The sequence below is a fragment of the Pristiophorus japonicus genome, unplaced genomic scaffold (assembly GCF_044704955.1).
Source record: "Pristiophorus japonicus isolate sPriJap1 unplaced genomic scaffold, sPriJap1.hap1 HAP1_SCAFFOLD_134, whole genome shotgun sequence".
In the NCBI taxonomy this organism is placed as follows: Eukaryota; Metazoa; Chordata; class Chondrichthyes; family Pristiophoridae; genus Pristiophorus; species Pristiophorus japonicus.
In genome coordinates this window covers 1080542-1106827 of record NW_027251008.1, presented here as the reverse complement: position 1 = coordinate 1106827, position 26286 = coordinate 1080542, and the positions used below count along the sequence as shown (strand labels likewise).

Here is a 26286-nt window from a genome sequence, read left to right as displayed (position 1 = left end):
AAGGGAATAAAAGGAGCAGTGACCCCAGGCCTGAGATCAGAGAGGGAACTGAACGATGGGGATAAAAGGAGCAGTGACCACAGGCCTGAGATCAGAGAGGGACCTGAGCGATGGGGATAAAAGGAGCAGTGACCCCAGGCCTGAGATCAGAGAGGGACCTGAGCGATGGGGATAAAAGGAGCAGGGACCCGAGGCCTGAGATCAGAGAGGGACCTGAGCGATGGGGATAAAAGGAGCAGTGTCCCCAGGCCTGAGATCAGAGAGGGACCTGAGCGATGGGGATAAAAGGAGCAGTGACTCCAGGCCTGAGATCAGAGAGGGACCTGAGCGATGGGGATAAAAGGAGCAGTGATCCCAGGCCTGAGATCAGAGAGGGACCTGAACGATGGGGATAAAAGGAGCAGTGACCCCAGGCCTGAGATCAGAGAGGGACCTGAGCGATGGGGATAAAAGGAGCACTGTCCCTAGGCCTGAGATCAGAGTGCGAACTGAACGATGGGGATAAAAGGAGCAGTGACCCCAGGCCTGAGCTCAGAGAGGGACCTGAGCGATGGGGATAAAAGGAGCAGGGTACCCAGGCCTGAGATCAGAGAGGGACCTGAGCGATGGCGATAAAAGGAGCAGTGACCCCAGGCCTGAGATCAGAGAGGGACCTGAGCGATGGGGATAAAAGGAGCAGTGACCCGAGGCCTGAGATCAGAGAGGGACCTGAGCGATGGGGATAAAAGGAGCAGTGACCCCAGGCCTGAGATCAGAGAGGGACCTGAGCAATGGGGATAAAAGGAGCAGTGACCACAGGCCTGAGATCAGAGAGAGACCTGAGCGATGGGGATAAAAGGAGCACTGCCCCGAGGCCTGAGATCAGAGAGGGACCTGAGCGATGGGGATAAAAGGAGCACTGTCCCCAGGCCTGAGATCAGAGAGCGACCTGAGCGATGGGGATAAAAGGAGCAGGGACCCCAGGCCTGAGATCAGAGAGGGACCTGAGCGATGGGGATAAAAGGAGCAGGGACCCGAGGCCTGAGATCAGAGAGGGACCTGAGCGATGGGGATAAAAGGAGCAGGGACCCCAGGCCTGAGATCAGAGAGGGACCTGAGCGATGGGGATAAAAGGAGCAGGGACCCCAGGCCTGAGATCAGAGAGGGACCTGAGCGATGGGGATAAAAGGAGCAGTGACCCCAGGCCTGAGATCAGAGAGGGACCTGAGCGATGGGGATAAAAGGAGCAGGGTACCCAGGCCTGTGATCAGAGAGGGACCTGAGCGATGGGGATAAAAGGAGCAGTGACCCCAGGCCTGTGATCAGAGAGGGACCTGAGCGATGGGGATAAAAGGAGCAGGGTACCCAGGCCCGTGATCAGAGAGGGACCTGAGCGATGGGGATAAAAGGAGCAGTGACCCCAGGCCTGTGATCAGAGAGGGACCTGAGCGATGGGGATAAAAGGAGCAGTGACCCCAGACCTGAGATCAGAGAGGGACCTGAGCGATGGGGATAAAAGGAGCAGGGTACCCAGGCCTGTGATCAGAGAGGGACCTGAGCGATGGGGATAAAAGGAGCAGTGACCCCAGGCCTGTGATCAGAGAGGGACCTGAGCGATGGGGATAAAAGGAGCAGTGATCCCAGGCCTGAGTTCAGAGAGGGACCTGAGCGATGGGGATAAAAGGAGCAGGGACCCCATGCCTGAGATCAGAGAGGGACCTGAGCGATGGGGATAAAAGGAGCAGTGACTCCAGGCCTGAGTTCAGAGAGGGACCTGAGCGATGGGGATAAAAGGAGCAGGGACCCCATGCCTGAGATCAGAGAGGGACCTGAGCGATGGGGATAAAAGGAGCAGGGACCCGAGGCCTGAGATCAGAGAGGGACCTGACCGATGGGGATAAAAGGAGCAGTGACCCCAAGACTGAGATCAGAGAGGGACCTGAACGATGGGGATAAAAGGAGCGGGGACCCGAGGCCTGAGATCAGAGAGGGACCTGAGCGATGGGGATAAAAGTAGCAGTGACCCCAGGCCTGAGATCAGAGAGGGACCTGAGCGATGGGGATAAAAAGGAGCGGGGACCCGAGGCCTGAGATCAGAGAGGGACCTGAGTGATGGGGATAAAAGTAGCACTGTCCCCAGGCCTGAGATCAGAGAGGGACCTGAGCAATGGGGATAAAAGGAGCAGGGTACCCAGGCCTGAGATCAGAGAGGGACCTGAGCGATGGGGATAAAAGGAGCAGTGACCCCAGGCCTGAGATCAGAGAGGGACCTGAGCGATGGGGATAAAAGGAGCGGGGACCCGAGGCCTGAGATCAGAGAGGGACCTGAGCGATGGGGATAAAAAGAGCAGTGACCCCAGGCCTGAGATCAAAGAGGGACCTGAGCGATGGGGATAAAAGGATCAGTGACCCCAGGCCTGAGATCAGAGGGGGACCTGAGCGATGGGGATAAAATGAGCAGTGACCCGAGGACTGAGATCAGAGAGGGACCTGAGCGATGGGGATAAAAGGAGCAGTGACCCCAGGCCTGAGATCAGAGAGGGACCTGAGCGATGGGGATAAAAGGAGCAGTGACCCCAGGCCTGAGATCAGAGAGAGACCTGAACGATGGGAATAAAAGGAGCAGTGACCCCAGGCCTGAGATCAGAGAGGGACCTGAGCGATGGGGATAAAAGGAGCAGTGACCCCAGGCCTGAGATCAGAGAGGGACCTGAGCGATGGGGCTAAAAGGAGCAGGGACCCGAGGCCTGAGATCAGAGAGGGACCTGAGCGATGGGGATAAAAGGAGCAGGGTACCCAGGCCTGAGATCAGAGAGGGACCTGAGCGATGGGGATAAAAGGAGCAGTGACTCCAGGCCTGAGATCAGAGAGAGACCTGAGCGATGGGGATAAAAGGAGCAGTGACCCCAGGCCTGAGATCAGAGAGGGACCTGAGCGATGGGGATAAAAGGAGCAGGGACCCCAGACCTGAGATCAGAGAGGGACCTGAGCGATGGGGCTAAAAGGAGCAGTGACTCCAGGTCTGAGATCAGAGAGGGACCTGAGCGATGGGGATAAAAGGAGCAGGGACTCCAGACCTGAGATCAGAGAGGGACCTGAGCGATGGGGATAAAAGGAGCACTGTCCCCAGGCCTGAGATCAGAGTGGGACCTGAGCGATGGGGATAAAAGGAGCAGTGACCCCAGGCCTGAGATCAGAGAGAGGCCTGAGCGATGGGGATAAAAGGAGCAGGCTACCCAGGCCTGAGACCAGAGAGGGACCTGAGCGATGGGGATAAAAGGAGCACTGTCCCCAGGCCTGAGATCAGAGAGCGACCTGAGCGATGGGGATAAAAGGAGCAGTGACTCCAGACCTGAGATCAGAGAGGGACCTGAGCGATGGGGATAAAAGGAGCAGGGTACCCAGGCCTGAGATCAGAGAGGGACCTAAGCGATGGGAATAAAAGGAGCACTGTCCCTAGGCCTGAGATCAGAGAGGGACCTGAGCGATGGGGATAAAATGAGAGGTGACCCCAGGCCTGAGATCAGAGTGGGAACTGAACGATGGGGATAAAAGGAGCAGTGACCCCAGGCCTGAGATCAGAGAGGGACCTGAGCGATGGGGATAAAAGGAGCAGTGAGCCCAGGCCTGAGATCAGAGAGAGGCCTGAGAGATGGGGATAAAAGGAGCAGGCTACCCAGGCCTGAGATCAGAGAGGGACCTGAGCGATGGGGATAAAAGGAGCAGTGACCCCAGGCCTGAGATCAGAGAGGGACCTGAGCGATGGGGATAAAAGGAGCAGGGACCCCAGGCCTGAGATCAGAGAGGGACCTGAGCGATGGGGATAAAAGGAGCAGTGACTCCAGGCCTGTGATCAGAGAGGGACCTGAGCGATGGGGATAAAAGGAGCAGTGACCCCAGGCCTGAGATCAGAGAGGGACCTGAGCGATGGGGATAAAAGGAGCGGGGACACGAGGCCTGAGATCAGAGAGGGACCTGAGCGATGGGGATAAAAGGAGCAGGGTACCCAGGCCCGAGATCAGAGAGGGACCTGAGCGATGGGGATAAAAGGAGCAGGCTACCCAGGCCTGAGATCAGAGAGAGGCCTGAGCGATGGGGATAAAAGGAGCAGGCTACCCAGGCCTGAGATCAGAGAGGGACCTGAGCGAAGGGAATAAAAGGAGCGGGGACCCGAGGCCTGAGATCAGAGAGGGACCCGAGCGATGGGGATAAAAGGAGCACTGTCCCCAGGCCTGAGATCAGAGTGGGACCTGAGCGATGGGGATAAAAGGAGCAGTGACCCCAGGCCTGAGATCAGAGAGAGGCCTGAGCGATGGGGATAAAAGGAGCAGGCTACCCAGGCCTGAGATCAGAGAGGGACCTGAGCGATGGGAATAAAAGGAGCGGGGACCCGAGGCCTGAGATCAGAGAGGGACCTGAGCGATGGGGATAAAATCAGAGGTGACCCCAGGCCTGAGATCAGAGTGGGAACTGAACGATGGGGATAAAAGGAGCGGGGACCCGAGGCCTGAGATCAGAGAGGGACCTGAGCGATGGGGATAAAAGGAGCAGTGACCCCAGGCTTGAGATCAGAGAGGGACCTGAGCGATGGGGATAAAAGGAGCAGGGACTCCAGACCTGAGATCAGAGAGGGACCTGAGCGATGGGGATAAAAGGAGCACTGTCCCCAGGCCTGAGATCAGAGTGGGACCTGAGCGATGGGGATAAAAGGAGCAGTGACCCCAGGCCTGAGATCAGAGAGAGGCCTGAGCGATGGGGATAAAAGGAGCAGGCTACCCAGGCCTGAGACCAGAGAGGGACCTGAGCGATGGGGATAAAAGGAGCAGTGACTCCAGACCTGAGATCAGAGAGGGACCTGAGCGATGGGGATAAAAGGAGCAGTGACCCCAGGCCTGAGATCAGAGAGGGACCTGAGCGATGGGGATAAAAGGAGCAGTGACCCCAGGCCTGAGATCAGAGAGGGACCTGAGCGATGGGGATAAAAGGAGCAGGGACCAGAGGCCTGAGATCAGAGAGGGACCTGAGCGATGGGGATAAAAGGAGCAGTGACCCCAGGCCTGAGATCAGAGAGAGGCCTGAACGATGGTGATAAAAGGAGCAGGCTACCCAGGCCTGAGATCAGAGAGGGACCTGAGCGATGGGGATAAAAGGAGCAGTGACCCCAGGCCTGAGATCAGAGAGGGACCTGAGCGATGGGGATAAAAGGAGCAGGGACCCCATGCCTGAGATCAGAGAGGGACCTGAGCGATGGGGATAAAAGGAGCAGTGACTCCAGGCCTGTGATCAGAGAGGGACCTGAGCGATGGGGATAAAAGGAGCAGTGACCCCAGGCCTGAGATCAGAGAGGGACCTGAGCGATGGGGATAAAAGGAGCAGGGACCCGAGGCCTGAGATCAGAGAGGGACCTGAGCGATGGGGATAAAAGGAGCAGTGACCCCAGGCTTGAGATCAGAGAGGGACCTGAGCGATGGGGATAAAAGGAGCGGGGACACGAGGCCTGAGATCAGAGAGGGACCTGAGCGATGGGGATAAAAGGAGCAGGGTACCCAGGCCTGAGATCAGAGAGAGGCCTGAGCGATGGGGATAAAAGGAGCAGTGACTCCAGGTCTGAGATCAGAGAGGGACCTGAGCGATGGGGATAAAAGGAGCAGGGACTCCAGACCTGAGATCAGAGAGGGACCTGAGCGATGGGGATAAAAGGAGCACTGTCCCCAGGCCTGAGATCAGAGTGGGACCTGAGCGATGGGGATAAAAGGAGCAGTGACCCCAGGCCTGAGATCAGAGAGAGGCCTGAGCGATGGGGATAAAAGGAGCAGGCTACCCAGGCCTGAGATCAGAGAGGGACCTGAGCGATGGGAATAAAAGGAGCACTGTCCCCAGGCCTGAGATCAGAGAGGGACCTGAGCGATGGGGATAAAATGAGAGGTGACCCCAGGCCTGAGATCAGAGAGGGACCTGAGCGATGGGGATAAAAGGAGAGGTGACCCCAGGCCTGAGATCAGAGTGGGACCTGAGCGATGGGGATAAAAGGAGCAGGGACTCCAGACCTGAGATCAGAGAGGGACCTGAGCGATAGGGATAAAAGGAGCACTGTCCCCAGGCCTGAGATCAGAGAGGGACCTGAGCGATGGGAATAAAAGGAGCACTGTCCCTAGGCCTGAGATCAGAGAGGGACCTGAGCGATGGGGATAAAAGGAGCAGTGACCCCAGGCCTGAGATCAGAGAGGGAACTGAACGATGGGGATAAAAGGAGCAGTGACCCCAGGCCTGAGATCAGAGAGGGACCTGAGCGATGGGGATAAAAGGAGCAGTGACCCCAGGCTTGAGATCAGAGAGGGACCTGAGCGATGGGGATAAAAGGAGCGGGGACACGAGGCCTGAGATCAGAGAGGGACCTGAGCGATGGGGATAAAAGGAGCAGGGTACCCAGGCCTGAGATCAGAGAGAGGCCTGAGCGATGGGGATAAAAGGAGCAGTGACTCCAGGTCTGAGATCAGAGAGGGACCTGAGCGATGGGGATAAAAGGAGCAGGGACTCCAGACCTGAGATCAGAGAGGGACCTGAGCGATGGGGATAAAAGGAGCACTGTCCCCAGGCCTGAGATCAGAGTGGGACCTGAGCGATGGGGATAAAAGGAGCAGTGACCCCAGGCCTGAGATCAGAGAGAGGCCTGAGCGATGGGGATAAAAGGAGCAGGCTACCCAGGCCTGAGATCAGAGAGGGACCTGAGCGATGGGAATAAAAGGAGCACTGTCCCTAGGCCTGAGATCAGAGAGGGACCTGAGCGATGGGGATAAAATGAGAGGTGACCCCAGGCCTGAGATCAGAGAGGGACCTGAGCGATGGGGATAAAAGGAGAGGTGACCCCAGGCCTGAGATCAGAGAGGGAACTGAACGATGGGGATAAAAGGAGCAGTGACTCCAGGCCTGAGATCAGAGTGGGACCTGAGCGATGGGGATAAAAGGAGCAGGGACTCCAGACCTGAGATCAGAGAGGGACCTGAGCGATAGGGATAAAAGGAGCACTGTCCCCAGGCCTGAGATCAGAGAGGGACCTGAGCGATGGGAATAAAAGGAGCACTGTCCCCAGGCCTGAGATCAGAGAGGGACCTGAGCGATGGGGATAAAAGGAGCAGTGACCCCAGGCCTGAGATCAGAGAGGGACCTGAGCGATGGGGATAAAAGGAGCAGTGACCCCAGGCCTGTGATCAGAGATGGACCTGAGCGATGGGGATAAAAGGAGCAGTGACTCCAGGCCTGAGATCAGAGAGGGACCTGAGCGATGGGGATAAAAGGAGCAGGGACTCCAGACCTGAGATCAGAGAGGGACCGGAGCGATGGGGATAAAAGGAGCACTGTCCCCAGGCCTGAGATCAGAGAGGGACCTGAGCGATGGGGATAAAAGGAGCAGTGACCACAGGCCTGAGATCAGAGAGAGACCTGAGCGATGGGGATAAAAGGAGCAGGCTACCCAGGCCTGAGATCAGAGAGGGACCTGAGCGATGGGGATAAAAGGAGCACTGTCCCTAGGCCTGAGATCAGAGAGGGACCTGAGCGATGGGGATAAAAGGAGCAGTGACTCCAGACCTGAGATCAGAGAGGGACCTGAGCGATGGGGATAAAAGGAGCAGGCTACCCAGGCCTGAAATCAGAGAGGGACCTGAGCGATGGGAATAAAAGGAGCACTGTCCCTAGGCCTGAGATCAGAGAGGGACCTGAGCGATGGGGATAAAAGGAGAGGTGACCCCAGGCCTGAGATCAGAGTGGGAACTGAACGATGGGGATGAAAGGAGCAGTGACCCCAGGCCTGAGATCAGAGAGGGACCTGAGCGATGGGGATAAAAGGAGCAGTGACCCCAGGCCTGTGATCAGAGAGGGACCTGAGCGATGGGGATAATAGGAGCAGTGAACCCAGGCCTGAGATCAGAGAGGGACCTGAGCGATGGGGATAAAAGGAGCAGGGACCCCATGCCTGAGATCAGAGAGGGACCTGAGCGATGGGGATAAAAGGAGCAGGGACCCGAGGCCTGAGATCAGAGAGGGACCTGAGCGATGGGGATAAAAAGAGCAGTGACCCCAAGACTGAGATCAGAGAGGGACCTGAACGATGGGGATAAAAGGAGCGGGGACCCGAGGCCTGAGATCAGAGCGGGACCTGAGCGATGGGGATAAAAGTAGCAGTGACCCCAGGCCTGAGATCAGAGAGGGACCTGAGCGATGGGGATAAAAGGAGCGGGGACCCGAGGCCTGAGATCAGAGAGGGACCTGAGCGATGGGGATAAAAGGAGCACTGTCCCCAGGCCTGAGATCAGAGAGGGACCTGAGCAATGGGGATAAAAGGAGCAGGGTACCCAGGCCTGAGATCAGAGAGGGACCTGAGCGATGGGGATAAAAGGAGCACTGTCCCCAGGCCTGAGATCAGAGAGGGACCTGAGCGATGGGGATAAAAGGAGCGGGGACCCGAGGCCTGAGATCAGAGAGGGACCCGAGCGATGGGGATAAAAGGAGCAGGGTACACAGGCCTGAGATCAGAGAGGGACCTGAGCGATGGGGATAAAATGAGCACTGTCCCTAGGCCTGAGATCAGAGAGCGACCTGAGCGATGGGGATAAAAGGAGCACTGTCCCTAGGCGTGAGATCAGAGAGGGACCTGAGCGATGGGGATAAAAGCAGCACTGTCCCCAGGCCTGAGGTCAGAGAGGGACCTGAGCGATGGGGATAAAAGGAGCACTGTCCCCAGGCCTGAGATCAGAGAGGGACCTGAGCGATGGGGATAAAAGGAGCGGTGACCCCAGGCCTGAGATCAGAGAGGGACCTGAGCGATGGGGATAAAAGGAGCAGGGTACCCAGGCCTGAGCTCAGAGAGGGACCTGAGAGATGGGAATAAAAGGAGCAGGGTACCCAGGCCTGAGATCAGAGAGGGACCTGAGCGATGGCGATAAAAGGAGCAGTGACCCCAGGCCTGAGATCAGAGAGGGACCTGAGCGATGGGGATAAAAGGAGCAGTGACCCCAGGCCTGAGATCAGAGAGGGACCTGAACGATGGGGATCAAAGGAGCGGGGACCCGAGGCATGAGATCAGAGAGGGACCTGAGCGATGGGGATAAACGGAGCAGTGACTCCAGACCTGAGATCAGAGAGGGACCTGAGCGATGGGGATAAAAGGAGCAGGGACCCCAGGCCTGAGATCAGAGAGGGACCTGAGCGATGGGGATAAAAGGAGCAGTGACTCCAGACCTGAGATCAGAGAGGGACCTGAGCGATGGGGATAAAAGGAGCACTGTCCCTAGGCCTGAGATCAGAGAGGGACCTGAGCGATGGGGATAAAAGGAGCAGTGACCCCAGGCCTGAGATCAGAGAGGGACCTGAGCGATGGGGATAAAAGGAGAGGTGACCCCAGGCCTGAGATGAGAGAGAGACCTGAGCGATGGGGATAAAAGGAGCAGGGTACCCAGGCCTGAGATGAGAGAGAGACCTGAGCGATGGGGATAAAAGGAGCAGGGTACCCGAGGCCTGAGATCAGAGAGGGACCTGAGCGATGGGGATAAAAGGAGCACTGTCCCTAGGCCTGAGATCAGAGAGGGACCTGAGCGATGGGGATAAAAGGAGCACTGTCCCCAGGCCTGAGATCAGAGAGCGACCTGAGCGATGGGGATAAAAGGAGCAGTGACTCCAGACCTGAGATCAGAGAGGGACCTGAGCGATGGGGATAAAAGGAGCAGGGTACCCAGGCTGAGATCAGAGAGGGACCTGAGCGATGGGAATAAAAGGAGCACTGTCCCTAGGCCTGAGATCAGAGAGGGACCTGAGCGATGGGGATAAAAGGAGAGGTGACCCCAGGCCTGAGATCAGAGAGGGAACTGAGCGATGGGATAAAAGGAGCAGGGACTCCAGACCTGAGATCAGAGAGGGACCTGAGCGATGGGGATAAAAGGAGCAGTGACCCCAGGCCTGAGATCAGAGAGGGACCTGAGCAATGGGGATAAAAGGAGCAGGGACCCCAGGCCTGAGATCAGAGAGGGACCTGAGCGATGGGGATAAAAGGAGCAGTGACCCCAGGCCTGAGATCAGAGAGAGACCTGAGCGATGGGGATAAAAGGAGCAGGGTACCCAGGCCTGAGATCAGAGAGGGACCTGAGCGATGGGGATAAAAGGAGCGGTGACCCCAGGCCTGAGATCAGAGAGGGACCTGAGCGATGGGGATAAAAGGAGCAGGGTACCCAGGCCTGAGCTCAGAGAGGGACCTGAGAGATGGGAATAAAAGGAGCAGTGACCCCAGGCCTGAGATCAGAGAGGGACCTGAACGATGGCGATAAAAGGAGCGGGGACCCCAGGCCTGAGATCAGAGAGGGACCTGAACGATGGGGATAAAAGGAGCACTGTCCCCAGGCCTGAGATCAGAGTGGGACCTGAGCGATGGGGATAAAAGGAGCGGGGACCCCAGGCCTGAGATCAGAGAGGGACCTGAGCGATGGGGATAAAAGGAGCAGTGACTCCAGACCTGAGATCAGAGAGGGACCTGAGCGATGGGGATAAAAGGAGCACTGTCCCTAGGCCTGAGATCAGAGAGGGACCTGAGCGATGGGGATAAAAGGAGAGGTGACCCCAGGCCTGAGATCAGAGTGGGAACTGAACGATGGGGATAAAAGGAGCAGTGACCCCAGGCCTGAGATCAGAGAGGGACCTGAGCGATGGGGATAATAGGAGCAGTGACCCCAGGCCTGAGATCAGAGAGGGACCTGAGCGATGGGGATAAAAGGAGCAGAGACCCCATGCCTGAGATCAGAGAGGGACCTGAGCGATGGGGATAAAAGGAGCAGTGACTCCAGGCCTGAGATCAGAGAGGGACCTGAGCGATGGGGATAAAAGGAGCACTGTCCCTAGGCCTGAGATCAGAGAGGGACCTGAACGATGGGGATAAAAGGAGCGGGGACCCGAGGCCTGAGATCAGAGCGGGACCTGAGCGATGGGGATAAAAGTAGCAGTGACCCCAGGCCTGAGATCAGAGAGGGACCTGAGCGATGGGGATAAAAGGAGTACTGTCCCCAGGCCTGAGATCAGAGAGGGACCTGAGCGATGGGGATAAAAGGAGCAGGGTACCCAGGCTGAGATCAGAGAGGGACCTGAGCGATGGGAATAAAAGGAGCACTGTCCCTAGGCCTGAGATCAGAGAGGGACCTGAGCGATGGGGATAAAAGGAGAGGTGACCCAGGCCTGAGATCAGAGTGGGAACTGAGCGATGGGATAAAAGGAGCAATGACTCCAGACCTGAGATCAGAGAGGGACCTGAGCGATGGGGATAAAAGGAGCAGTGACCCCAGGCCTGAGATCAGAGTGGGAACTGAGCGATGGGATAAAAGGAGCAATGACTCCAGACCTGAGATCAGAGAGGGACCTGAGCGATGGCGATAAAAGGAGCACTGTCCCCAGGCCTGAGATCAGAGAGGGACCTGAGCGATGGGGATAAAAGGAGCAGTGACCCCAGGCCTGAGATCAGAGAGGGACCTGAGCGATGGGGATAAAAGGAGCAGTGACCCCAGGCCTGAGATCAGAGAGAGACCTGAGCGATGGGGATAAAAGGAGCAGGCTACCCAGGCCTGAGATCAGAGAGGGACCTGAGCGACGGGGATAAAAGGAGCACTGTCCCTAGGCCTGAGATCAGAGAGGGACCTGAGCGATGGGGAAAAAAGGAGCGGTGACCCCAGGCCCGAGATCAGAGTGGGAACTGAACGATGGGCATAAAAGGAGCAGTGACCCCAAACCTGAGCTCAGAGAGAGACCTGAGAGATGGGGATAAAAGGAGCAGGGACCCGAGGCCTGAGATCAGAGAGGGACCTGAGCGATGGGGATAAAAGGAGCAGTGACCCCAAGACTGAGATCAGAGAGGGACCTGAACGATGGGGATAAAAGGAGCGGGGACCCGAGGCCTGAGATCAGAGAGGGACCTGAGCGATGGTGATAAAAGGAGCAGTGACCCCAGGCCTGAGATCAGAGAGGGACCTGAGCGATGGGGATAAAAGGAGCGGGGACCCGAGGCCTGAGATCAGAGAGGGACCCGAGCGATGGGGATAAAAGGAGCAGGGTACCCAGGCCTGAGATCAGAGAGGGACCTGAGCGATGGGGATAAAAGGAGCACTGTCCCTAGGCCTGAGATCAGAGAGCGACCTGAGCGATGGGGATAAAAGGAGCACTGTCCCTAGGCGTGAGATCAGAGAGGGACCTGAGCGATGGGGATAAAAGCAGCACTGTCCCCAGGCCTGAGGTCAGAGAGGGACCTGAGCGATGGGGATAAAAGGAGCAGGGTACACAGGCCTGAGATCAGAGAGGGACCTGAGCGATGGGGATAAAAGGAGCACTGTCCCCAGGCCTGAGATCAGAGAGGGACCTGAGCGATGGGGATAAAAGGAGCACTGTCCCCAGGCCTGAGATCAGAGAGGGACCTGAGCGATGGGGATAATAGGAGCAGTGACCCCAGGCCTGAGATCAGAGAGGGACCTGAGCGATGGGGATAAAAGGAGCAGAGACCCCATGCCTGAGATCAGAGAGGGACCTGAGCGATGGGGATAAAAGGAGCAGTGACTCCAGGCCTGAGATCAGAGAGGGACCTGAGCGATGGGGATAAAAGGAGCACTGTCCCTAGGCCTGAGATCAGAGAGGGACCTGAACGATGGGGATAAAAGGAGCGGGGACCCGAGGCCTGAGATCAGAGCGGGACCTGAGCGATGGGGATAAAAGTAGCAGTGACCCCAGGCCTGAGATCAGAGAGGGACCTGAGCGATGGGGATAAAAGGAGTACTGTCCCCAGGCCTGAGATCAGAGAGGGACCTGAGCGATGGGGATAAAAGGAGCAGGGTACCCAGGCTGAGATCAGAGAGGGACCTGAGCGATGGGAATAAAAGGAGCACTGTCCCTAGGCCTGAGATCAGAGAGGGACCTGAGCGATGGGGATAAAAGGAGAGGTGACCCAGGCCTGAGATCAGAGTGGGAACTGAGCGATGGGATAAAAGGAGCAATGACTCCAGACCTGAGATCAGAGAGGGACCTGAGCGATGGGGATAAAAGGAGCAGTGACCCCAGGCCTGAGATCAGAGTGGGAACTGAGCGATGGGATAAAAGGAGCAATGACTCCAGACCTGAGATCAGAGAGGGACCTGATCGATGGGGATAAAAGGAGCACTGTCCCCAGGCCTGAGATCAGAGAGGGAACTGAGCGATGGGGATAAAAGGAGCAGTGACCCCAGGCCTGAGATCAGAGAGGGACCTGAGCGATGGGGATAAAAGGAGCAGTGACCCCAGGCCTGAGATCAGAGAGAGACCTGAGCGATGGGGATAAAAGGAGCAGGGTACCCAGGCCTGAGATCAGAGAGGGACCTGAGCGATGGGGATAAAAGGAGCACTGTCCCTAGGCCTGAGATCAGAGAGGGAACTGAACGATGGGCATAAAAGGAGCAGTGACCCCAAACCTGAGCTCAGAGAGAGACCTGAGAGATGGGGATAAAAGGAGCAGGGACCCGAGGCCTGAGATCAGAGAGGGACCTGAGCGATGGGGATAAAAGGAGCAGTGACCCCAAGACTGAGATCAGAGAGGGACCTGAACGATGGGGATAAAAGGAGCGGGGACCCGAGGCCTGAGATCAGAGAGGGACCTGAGCGATGGGGATAAAAGGAGCACTGTCCCCAGGCCTGAGATCAGAGAGGGACCTGAGCAATGGGGATAAAAGGAGCAGTGACCCCAGGCCTGAGATCAGAGAGGGACCTGAGCGATGGGGATAAAAGGAGCACTGTCCCCAGGCCTGAGATCAGAGAGGGACCTGAGCGATGGGGATAAAAGGAGCGGGGACCCGAGGCCTGAGATCAGAGAGGGACCCGAGCGATGGGGATAAAAGGAGCAGGGTACCCAGGCCTGAGATCAGAGAGGGACCTGAGCGATGGGGATAAAAGGAGCACTGTCCCTAGGCCTGAGATCAGAGAGCGACCTGAGCGATGGGGATAAAAGGAGCACTGTCCCCAGGCCTGAGGTCAGAGAGGGACCTGAGCGATGGGGATAAAAGGAGCAGGGTACACAGGCCTGAGATCAGAGAGGGACCTGAGCGATGGGGATAAAAGGAGCACTGTCCCCAGGCCTGAGATCAGAGAGGGACCTGAGCGATGGGGATAAAAGGAGCACTGTCCCCAGGCCTGAGATCAGAGAGGGACCTGAGCGATGGGGATAAAAGGAGCACTGTCCCCAGGCCTGAGATCAGAGAGGGACCTGAGCGATGGGGATAAAAGGAGCGGTGACCCCAGGCCTGAGATCAGAGAGGGACCTGAGCGATGGGGATAAAAGGAGCAGTGACCCCAGGCCTGAGATCAGAGAGGGACCTGAGCGATGGGGATAAAAGGAGCAGGGTACCCAGGCCTGAGCTCAGAGAGGGACCTGAGAGATGGGAATAAAAGGAGCAGGGTACCCAGGCCTGAGATCAGAGAGGGAACTGAACGATGGGGATAAAAGGAGCAGTGACCCCAGGCCTGAGATCAGAGAGGGACCTGAGCGATGGCGATAAAAGGAGCAGTGACCCCAGGCCTGAGATCAGAGAGGGACCTGAGCGATGGGGATAAAAGGAGCAGTGACCCCAGGCCTGAGATCAGAGAGGGACCTGAACGATGGGGATCAAAGGAGCGGGGACCCGAGGCATGAGATCAGAGAGCGACCTGAGCGATGGGGATAAAAGGAGCAGTGACTCCAGACCTGAGATCAGAGAGGGACCTGAGCGATGGGGATAAAAGGAGCAGGGACCCCAGGCCTGAGATCAGAGAGGGACCTGAGCGATGGGGATAAAAGGAGCAGTGACTCCAGACCTGAGATCAGAGAGGGACCTGAGCGATGGGGATAAAAGGAGCACTGTCCCTAGGCCTGAGATCAGAGAGGGACCTGAGCGATGGGGATAAAAGGAGCAGTGACCCCAGGCCTGAGATCAGAGAGGGACCTGAGCGATGGGGATAAAAGAGCAGTGACCCCAGGCCTGTGATCAGAGAGGGACCTGAGCGATGGGGATAATAGGAGCAGTGACCCCAGGCCTGAGATCAGAGAGGGACCTGAGCGATGGGGATAAAAGGAGCACTGTCCCTAGGCCTGAGATCAGAGAGGGACCTGAACGATGGGGATAAAAGGAGCACTGTCCCTAGGCCTGAGATCAGAGAGGGACCTGAGCGATGGGGATAAAAGTAGCAGTGACCCCAGTCCTGAGATCAGAGAGGGACCTGAGCGATGGGGATAAAAGGAGCAGGGTACCCAGGCTGAGATCAGAGAGGGACCTGAGCGATGGGGATAAAAGGAGCAGTGACCACAGGCCTGAGATGAGAGAGAGACCTGAGCGATGGGGATAAAAGGAGCAGGCTACCCAGGCCTGAGATCAGAGAGGGAACTGAGCGATGGGGATAAAAGGAGCAGTGACTCCAGACCTGAGATCAGAGAGGGACCTGAGCGATGGGGATAAAAGGAGCACTGTCCCTAGGCCTGAGATCAGAGAGGGACCTGAGCGATGGGGATAAAAGGAGAGGTGACCCCAGGCCTGAGATCAGAGAGGGAACTGAGCGATGGGATAAAAGGAGCAGGGACTCCAGGCCTGAGATCAGAGAGGGACCTGAGCGATGGGGATAAAAGGAGCAGTGACCCCAGGCCTGAGATCAGAGAGGGACCTGAGCGATGGCGATAAAAGGAGCGGTGACCCCAGGCCTGAGATCAGAGAGGGACCTGAGCGATGGGGATAAAAGGAGCAGGGTACCCAGGCCTGAGCTCAGAGAGGGACCTGAGAGATGGGAATAAAAGGAGCAGGGTACCCAGGCCTGAGATCAGAGAGGGACCTGAGAGATGGCGATAAAAGGAGCAGTGACCCCAGGCCTGAGATCAGAGAGGGACCTGAGCGATGGGGATAAAAGGAGCAGTGACCCCAGGCCTGAGATCAGAGAGGGACCTGAGCGATGGGGATAAAAGGAGCAGGCTACCCAGGCCTGAGATCAGAGAGGGACCTGAGCGATGGGGATAAAAGGAGCAGTGACCCCAGGCCTGTGATCAGAGAGGGACCTGAGCGATGGGGATAAAAGGAGCAGGGACCCCAGGCCTGAGATCAGAGAGGGACCTGAGCGATGGGGATAAAAGGAGCAGTGACCCCAGGCCTGTGATCAGAGAGGGACCTGAGCGATGGGGATAAAAGGAGCAGGGACCCCAGGCCTGAGATCAGAGAGGGACCTGAGCGATGGGGATAAAAGGAGCAGTGACTCCAGACCTGAGATCAGAGAGGGACCTGAGCGATGGGGATAAAAGGAGCAGGGACCCCAGGCCTGAGATCAGAGAGGGACCTGAGCGATGGGGATAAAAGGAGCAGTGACTCCAGACCTGAGATCAGAGAGGGACCTGAGCGATGGGGATAAAAGGAGCAGGGTACCCAGGCTGAGATCAGAGAGGGACCTGAGCGATGGGGATAAAAGGAGCACTGTCCCTAGGCCTGAGATCAGAGAGGGACCTGAGCGATGGGGATAAAAGGAGAGGTGACCCCAGGCCTGAGATCAGAGTGGGAACTGAACGATGGGGATAAAAGGAGCAGTGACCCCAGGCCTGAGATCAGAGAGGGACCTGAGCGATGGGGATAAAAGGAGCAGTGACCCCAGGCCTGTGATCAGAGAGAGACCTGAGCGATGGGGATAATAGGAGCAGTGACCCCAGGCCTGAGATCAGAGAGGGACCTGAGCGATGGGGATAAAAGGAGCAGTGACTCCAGGCCTGAGATCAGAGAGGGACCTGAGCGATGGGGATAAAAGGAGCACTGTCCCTAGGCCTGAGATCAGAGAGAGACCTGAGCGATGGGGATAAAAGGAGCAGTGACCCCAGGCCTGAGATCAGAGAGGGACCTGAGCGATGGGGATAAAAGGAGCAGTGACTCCAGGCCTGAGATCAGAGAGGGACCTGAGCGATGGGGATAAAAGGAGCACTGTCCCTAGGCCTGAGATCAGAGAGGGACCTGAACGATGGGGATAAAAGGAGCGGGGACCCGAGGCCTGAGATCAGAGCGGGACCTGAGCGATGGGGATAAAAGTAGCAGTGACCCCAGGCCTGAGATCAGAGAGGGACCTGAGCGATGGGGATAAAAGGAGTACTGTCCCCAGGCCTGAGATCAGAGAGGGACCTGAGCGATGGGGATAAAAGGAGCAGTGACCACAGGCCTGAGATCAGAGAGAGACCTGAGCGATGGGGATAAAAGGAGCAGGCTACCCAGGCCTGAGATCAGAGAGGGAACTGAGCGATGGGGATAAAAGGAGCACTGTCCCTAGGCCTGAGATCAGAGAGGGACCTGAGCGATGGGAATAAAAGGAGCACTGTCCCCAGGCCTGAGATCAGAGAGCGACCTGAGCGATGGGGATAAAAGGAGAGGTGACCCAGGCCTGAGATCAGAGAGCGACCTGAGCGATGGGGATAAAAGGAGCAGTGACTCCAGGCCTGAGATCAGAGAGGGACCTGAGCGATGGGAATAAAAGGAGCACTGTCCCTCGGCCTGAGATCAGAGAGGGACCTGAGCGATGGGGATAAAAGGAGAGGTGACCCAGGCCTGAGATCAGAGAGGGAACTGAGCGATGGGATAAAAGGAGCAGTGACTCCAGACCTGAGATCAGAGAGGGACCTGAGTGATGGGGATAAAAGGAGCACTGTCCCCAGGCCTGAGATCAGAGAGGGACCTGAGCGATGGCGATAAAAGGAGCACTGTCCCCAGGCCTGAGATAAGAGAGGGACCTGAGCGATGGGGATAAAAGGAGCAGTGACCCCAGGCCTGAGATCAGAGAGGGACCTGAGCGATGGGGATAAAAGGAGCAGGGACCCCAGGCCTGAGATCAGAGAGGGACCTGAGCGATGGGGATAAAAGGAGCAGGGTACCCAGGCCTGAGATCAGAGAGGGACCTGAGCGATGGGGATAAAAGGAGCAGTGACCCCAGGCCTGAGATCAGAGAGGGACCTGAGCGATGGGGATAAAAGGAGCAGTGACCCCAGGCCTGAGATCAGAGAGGGACCTGAGCGATGGGGATAAAAGGAGCAGTGACCCCAGGCCTGAGATCAGAGAGAGACCTGAGCGATGGGGATAAAAGGAGCAGTGACCCCAGGCCTGAGATCAGAGAGGGACCTGAGCGACGGGGATAAAAGGAGCACTGTCCCTAGGCCTGAGATCAGAGAGGGACCTGAGCGATGGGGATAAAAGGAGCACTGTCCCTAGGCCTGAGATCAGAGAGGGACCTGAGCGATGGGGATAAAAGGAGCAGTGACCCCAGGCCTGAGATCAGAGAGGGACCTGAGCGATGGGATAAAAGGAGCAGAGACTCCAGACCTGAGATAAGAGAGGGACCTGAGCGATGGGGATAAAAGGAGCAGGGTACACAGGCCTGAGATCAGAGAGGGACCTGAGCGAAGGGGATAAAAGGAGCACTGTCCCCAGGCCTGAGATCAGAGAGGGACCTGAGCGATGGGGATAAAAGGAGCAGGGTACACAGGCCTGAGATCAGAGAGGGACCTGAGCGATGGGGATAAAAGGAGCAGGGTACCCAGGCCTGAGATCAGAGAGGGACCTGAGCGATGGGGATAAAAGGAGCGGGGACACGAGGCCTGAGATCAGAGAGGGACCTGAGCGATGGGGATAAAAGGAGCGGGGACACGAGGCCTGAGATCAGAGAGGGACCTGAGCGATGGGGATAAAAGGAGCAGTGACTCCAGACCTGAGATCAGAGAGGGACCTGAGCGATGGGGATAAAAGGAGCAGGGTACCCAGGCCTGAGATCAGAGAGGGACCTGAGCGATGGGGATAAAAGGAGCACTGTCCCCAGGCCTGAGATCAGAGAGGGACCTGAGCGATGGGGATAAAAGGAGCAGTGACTCCAGACCTGAGATCAGAGCGGGACCTGAGCGATGGGGATAAAAGGAGCAGTGACCCCAGGCCTGAGATCAGAGTGGGAACTGAACGATGGGGATAAAAGGAGCAGTGACCCCAGGCCTGAGATCAGAGAGGGACCTGAACGATGGGCATAAAAGGAGCGGGGACCCGAGGCATGAGATCAGAGAGGGACCTGAGCGATGGGGATAAAAGGAGCACTGTCCCTAGGCCTGAGATCAGAGTGCGAACTGAACGATGGGGATAAATGGAGCAGTGACCCCAGGCCTGAGCTCAGAGAGGGACCTGAGAGATGGGGATAAAAGGAGCAGGGACCCCATGCCTGAGATCAGAGAGGGACCTAAGCGATGGGGATAAAAGGAGCAGGGACCCCATGCCTGAGATCAGAGAGGGACCTAAGCGATGGGGATAAAAGGAGCAGGGACCCCATGCCTGAGATCAGAGAGGGACCTGAGCGATGGGGATAAAAGGAGCAGGGACCCCATGCCTGAGATCAGAGAGGGACCTGAGCGATGGGGATAAAAGGAGCAGGGACCCCATGCCTGAGATCAGAGAGGGACCTGAGCGATGGGGATAAAAGGAGCAGGGTACCCAGGCCTGAGATCAGAGAGGGACCTGAGCGATGGGGATAAAAGGAGCAGGGACCCCATGCCTGAGATCAGAGAGGGACCTGAGCGATGGGGATAAAAGGAGCAGGGACCCCATGCCTGAGATCAGAGAGGGACCTGAGCGATGGGGATAAAAGGAGCAGGGACCCCATGCCTGAGATCAGAGAGGGACCTGAGCGATGGGGATAAAAGGAGCAGTGACCCGAGGCCTGAGATCAGAGAGGGACCTGAGCGATGGCGATAAAAGGAGCAGTGACCCCAGGCCTGAGTTCAGAGAGGGACCTGAGCGATGGGGATAAAAGGAGCAGTGACCCCAGGCCTGAGATCAGAGAGGGACCTGAGCGATGGGGATAAAAGGAGCAGTGACCCCAGGCCTGAGATCAGAGAGGGACCTGAGCGATGGGGATAAAAGGGGCGGGGACCCGAGGCATGAGATCAGAGAGGGACCTGAGCGATGGGGATAAAAGGAGCAGTGACCCCAGGCCTGAGATCAGAGAGGGACCTGAGCGATGGGGATAAAAGGAGCAGTGACCCCAGGCCTGAGATCAGAGAGGGACCTGAGCGATGGGGATAAAACGAGCAGTGACCCCAGGCCTGAGATCAGAGAGAGACCTGAGCGATGGGGATAAAACGAGCCCTGCGCCGATGCGCACCCAGATCGCAGTGCATCTGTTCATTTAATCGAAATATGCTCGTCTTTTCCGAAATCCACTCCTTGATATTGCAGTTGCCCCGAATTTTCTCCCAATATATGCAACAACACATTAGGCACTGATGGCAGTGGCCGCGTAGCCTGATGGATAAAGCATCTGACTTCGATTATAACTGAGAAGTTACAGAAGATTGCAGGTTTGAGCCCTGCGGCGGTCAAATAGCTCGCTACCTGAAATTTTATTTTCTTTGTTGTGATTCTGCCGAAAAACCAACCATCTCTTGCAGTCACTTACATGAAGTTGAGGAAGGCTGTTTGCTTCAAGAATCTTATGGCACGTTTTCATCATTGTCGATCTGCATCCACGGACACAGCAAGCTGTGAAGTGGACTTTGTTGCGCGTTATTTCTGTTTGGATAAAAAAAAAGCAGGAGGTTGAATGGCTGATGCTATGCTGAATGCGAGAGAGGTTAAGGCGATGGACTGCTAATCCATTGTACTCTGCACGCATGGGTTCAAATCCCATCCTCCTCGGCGTTGCCTTACAGCATTGACACCGCTGGTCGTATTGTCAATCACATTTAACCTCATCGCCAAATTCCCCTTTTACTTACAAGGATGCTGTACTTTGCTCATGTCATTTCTCAAATTAATAATATATTCGTCAAAAGGATAACATTTGCAGGGCTATGGAGAGGGGAACTGATTCGCTAGGTCTCTGAGGGACAGCACAAGCACAATGGGCCGAATACCTTTTCTCACTCCCGGCAGAATCTGAGAGCTACACTCTTCACTGTCGGCGCTTCGTTGGTCCAGGGGTCCGAATCTCGCTGAGAAGGATGATCACATTTGAAATGCGAGAGGTCGCGGGCCAAATCCCGGACGAGCCCCGCCATTTTTTACTCAAAGTTCCGCTTCTCACAGCCGCTCGACATGTGGGAAAACAGATATATTTCACGGTAAAACGTGTGATTTTGCGCCGATGTTCCCACAGCGTCCAAATCCCAGAGCAAAGTGAAACCCGCCAATGTGAGTAAAGTTAAAGTATCTCAGAGGTACTCGGCTCTGTGACTCGTTGGATAACCTAAACCCGTGTTTGGTTCCGGCCAATACTTGATCAGTATATCTTCCTGTCTGTCCGCATAAGCTCACCTCAATGGGGATAAGCAAACATTCAGCGTCAATGTCCACCTCTGACCTGAATATGAGTGCGTCCTGTTTCTCTCGAGCTGAGTAGATGAGAGAAGCTGCCTTTTGAATTAGTCGCTTGGCTGCCGAATTCAAAGCGGACAGGAAATCAATCCGGGCTGGCCAAGCTGCCTGGTCTGATTAAAAGGCGGTGACACCCTATATTGTTGGCATGTTATCGTCTTCTGGCCTCAACATTAGGTTCAACGTATCGGATCATAAGCACCGCTCCCATTGTCTGGTAATGGTTCTGCTGTTCCCACTAACACCTCCTCTGGACCATCCTTTGTTACGTTATTGCCCGATTACCACCCACTTTGCCTTTCTCCATTGTGCTGTTTATTATTTAATCACTCCTGCGTTCCGCTGTATCACAGACGTTCCCATTTGACTTTTCTCGCTGCGTATTTTTTCCAGGCGCTATATTTTTTGAAATAATCTGTAATCTTGAACGTTTTCCTAAAATATCGGAATGATTATCCGACAGAACGTGAAACCGGATTCTTCATCCACAGAATCTGCACGACCTGCTGAGTTTTACTTATTTATCTGTTTTTATTCATTCTGTTTCCGTGTCACTTTTAAGGGTAGGTGTTTGTCGGTCGGGGATCATTCTCTGCCTGTTTAAAATGGTGTGCTATCAGACCCGCATCATTCTGTGTCTGTGTAAAAGCGATGTGCTGTCTGTCCCGGAGTTCAAGTTTCAAATTTCAAAAACTGCCTTAGAGGGTGCAGGAATTTTAGTTTGTTTGTGTGTTTGTGTAAGCCAGTGTGTGTTCAAACGTGCTGTGCGATCTTACTGTCATGTGAGAAAAATGCATTACATGCAACTCGAAACCATGCTGATTTGATTGAACACTCCTTCGTGGACTCTCTGAAAGTAGAAGAATCTGCTGTGGGATTTTTCTATTCCACAACTGAAAGAAGGGAAAATACACAAGTTAGAAATATAGCTATTTATCGAGGGCTTGCGTGTGGGCTGTGTGACATGATTACATCCTCCACCCTTATTTTCAAATCAAATCAAGACAAGACAAGATATGACTGACTGACTTTGTTTATACATGTATGTATATATATATATATGTATATTTATATACAATCCCAACTTTGTAACTTCCAAAAAAAACGTGCTTTTTTCTGTTCTGCCTGCACTGGCCTCTATTACATTTGACCTCTTTCACAGTACAAGCAGCTGCTGTCAGATCCAGCAGAAAGACACACGCGACTTTAAAAGATCGCCTTTGTAGCCCACATCTTCCCTCGTGGCTTGTCCTCCACCATGGGCTTACTGTGTTTGGGAATTTATTGACTGCACCCACTCATTTCTAATAGAATTCTTCCAGTCACACAGCCTTCGTTCAATCAAAAAAATATATAGATTATGAATCAATTAGTTATTTATTTAAAAAACAAATCAAATTCAATTTTTTTTAAATAAAATTTAAATGTATTTATTTTCTTAAAATTTTAAATATATATATATTTCAGTCTGGGCTGGTTTTACGTCCCTCCCTCCTTCCTGCCTGTCTATCACCTGTTCTTCAATAACCGTCTCTGCCCCGCGTGGTCCTGAGCCCCACTGCACAATTGCCTTCAGGGATGATAGAAATCTCACTTTATTCTTTTAAAAGGGAACTGCTGCCAGTCAAGGATCATTCTGCATCTGTGTAAAAGGGATGTACTTGAAGACCCGGATCATTCTGTGTCTGTTTAAGCGGATGGTGGTCAGTTTCGATTCATTATCTGTCCATTTAAGACGGATTTTCTCATAATGTCGCCTCATGTTGTGCAGCTTGAGAAGAAGTGTGATTCCAGCTGCAATGACCGAATTGTTAAACAGCTGTGTTCCAAGTTACATTGGGGCTGCCTGCTCCGGTGCGCACACAGATCGCAGTACATCTGTTCAATTACTCCAAATATGCTCAGCTTTTCTTAAATCCACTCCTTGATCGAGCAATCCGCTCCCAATTTTCACAATAACAAATTTTACATTGACGGCAGGAATTGCCTGGCAAAATGGATGAGGCGTTTGAATTCGATTTTAACCGCGACTTTATCCCAAGATTACAAGTTCGAGTCCTTCTGCGATCAATTAATTCGCTACCTGAAATGTTATATTTTTTATTGGGATTCTGCCGAAAAACCAACCATCTCTTCGAGTCAATCACCTGAAGTAAAGAAAGGCAGTTTGCTTTAAGAATGTAATGGCACGTTTTGCCATCTGGTTGCACGGGCAGAGCAAGCTTTGAAGTGGATTTTCGAGCACATTATTTCTATTTGGATATAAAAAGCAGGAAATTGAAGGGCTGACGCTGAGGTAAATAAGAGACGAGGTGGTCGAGAGGTTAAAGCGCTAGACTACTAATTCATTGCTCTCTGCATGCATGGATTCGAATCCCATCCACGCCCTTATTGTCTTACAGCTTTGAGCTCCCTGGATGTTTTGTCATTCACATTTCACCTCATCGCCAAATTTCCCTTTTACTGACAAGGGAGCTTGCTCATACCATGTCTCAAATTAATAATATATTCGTCAAATGAATAACATTTGTAGGACTATGGCGAGGGGGGCTAATTAGATAGGTCTCTGAGGGACAACACAAGCACGATGGGCCGAATACCTTTTCTCACTACTGTCAGAATCTGAGAGCTGCGCTTTTCACTGTCGGTATCTCGTTGGTCTGGGGGTAGGATTCTCACTTAGGGATGATCACATTTGACATGCGAGAGGTACTGAGTCCAAATCGCGGACGAGCCTCGCCATTTTTTACTCAAAGTTCCATTTCTCACAGCCGCTCGACATGTGAGAAAACAGACATATTTCACATTAAAACGTGTGATTTTGCGCCGATGTTCCCACTGTGTCCAAATCCCAGAGCAAAGATTTAATCCCCTCACACTGAATACTGCGGGCCGACGGTCACCTTGGTAACAGAATGGTCATTGTGTCATCACTTTCTAAACAATAGCACACAAGACAATGGGTCATCAATAAATGGTAAAGGGATTAAACACTCTGCAATTACATTGTAATTAATAGGAAATAAAATGCTGGGTAATAACTGGTGCAGTTAATTGCTTATCTCTAGCAAACATTAAGAATGATGTGTTTTGTTTACACACACGCACACATAGCAACGGCTCAGTGTGCATTCTTTTCAGTTGTTCGACTTAACCTGATGCAATTGTATTTCTTAGGACTTTAGGAACCTGCGGGAACCCATCCCGCGGTATTTGCTGTGTCAGTATCTCAAGATATAGCGCGCCGTTGCTCCTCCCACTGCCCGGGGGAATGGGGTAGCTATTTAAAGGGACAGGGACTATCTTTTCTCTGCCTATTTATACTTAAAGGAACAGTCCAGTTTATCTCAGAGTGTCGGCGGACTTCACGAACCGAGCTCCCATTAACATTCGCTCCCTTCTGTACTGTGCTGTCATTGTAAAGCTGTCTATTTCAGTGATTTGAACCTTTCTAAAATGACACATTGTTTTTATAATCCATTTGACTTGCTTGGTTAATTTGGAAACATTTCAGAATTGTGCAGTATGACGAATATTTTGTTTAAAGGTGGAATACAATTTGTTTCAAAATATTCTTTCCACCCCTCCCTCAACCCCCCAAATTTTGGAACACTCTGCAATACTGAGTGGGAAGTTCCCAAGTTCGATCCTTGATCAAGGCTGTTAGTTGATCTCAGCCAAGGCAGCAGTTCAGGGGTTATAATTGTCCTCAGTATCACTGCGCTAAATATGAGTAATAATTAGCCACTACCCTTGCTCTTGATACTGATCCAGTGACATCAATTGGGAAGTGTGTGGATGTCATTTGGAGGTAGGATTGGACTCGGCTCTGATGACTACCACAGTGGAAATCCTGCTGACATTCACTGAGTCGACTGATGGTGAAGCACCAGAGGTTAACAACTGTCTGTGGAATTGCACCCAGCCGGATTCAGCACTTCCTGGAGAAAGTAACTCGCAGTTGATTTAGGACAATAAGGATGGAGGGAGAGTCTCTACAATAAGGCATTTACAGCTTTGGAGGGACAGGAGGGGACAGAATGTCCTATAGAATCTAGACTTGGCTGTTCTGAATTTATATCCTGTACTTAAAGTAACAACTTGTGTAACCTACATTTGCAGTGTATTAGAACGGGAGGATCAGCAGCTTGGTAACTCAAACCAAACATCACGTCAAGATTTGAGAGATTCACTGGATTCATCAGGATCACCTTATCATCAGCCTTTGGAAAAACACCAATCACAGCGGTGACAAACAGTACACATGTTCTGTGTGTGAATAGAACTTCAACCATTCGTCAACCTGTGAGACTCGTGTGCCCAGCTGACTAAACACTGTAAATGTGGGGACTGTGGGAATGGATGCAGATGCGTTGGGTGGAAACACATCAGGGAGAGGCCATTTACCAGCTGAGTGTGGAAAGAGATTCAGTCTCTCATCTCACCAACTGACATTCGAGGTCTCAGATAACAGACTTTCTCCTGTGAATATAGAGCTGTGTTATTACGCCATGATGTTTTTACTTGTTCATCTAGTTGACTGTAAACCTTTGCCAATTAGTTGATGTGTTCAGTTTAATTGTAGATATTTAAAAAAATACATTTACTGAGTGGATTCAAATTTAAATTGAAACCAGCTTTGCAGGTGTGATACTCTATTCACACATTGAAGGTGAGAGAGATGCTGTGGACACACGAACATTCCAGTATGTGTAAGTAATTAACAGACTGGATTTTGCGTTTAATGATCCTGGCCGTGTTAGCTATCCCTACCCTGGACATCAAGGCACTCTGGACGGTATGGGGAACTGTGACTTGTCCTGAGAGTAACCAAAGGTCTGAGAACTGATACAATCTACAGTTAGAAAGCAGTAAAGGCGCAAAATGAAGCAGTCGATAACAAGACATCAATTTGTTTCCTCTTATC

The 26286-nt window shown here is 53.9% G+C and overlaps 1 long non-coding RNA gene across 2 annotated transcripts in view; it reads right to left on the bottom strand.

The window, feature by feature from the left end:
- Nucleotides 1-21371, bottom strand: part of LOC139242450 (uncharacterized) — a 97352-nt gene extending 75981 nt beyond the window's left edge. Inside the window, exons 1-2 of one of the 2 annotated variants that reach the window (XR_011589206.1) lie at nucleotides 21300-21371; nucleotides 20443-20555 (exon numbers count right to left, since the gene is read on the bottom strand). This is a non-coding gene — a long non-coding RNA (uncharacterized lncRNA). Of the gene's footprint in view, nucleotides 1-20442; nucleotides 20556-20899; nucleotides 21131-21299 lie in introns of those variants that run through there. The other variant, XR_011589205.1, reaches the window with a different exon arrangement.
- Between the last annotated feature and the right edge of the window lie 4915 nt (nucleotides 21372-26286).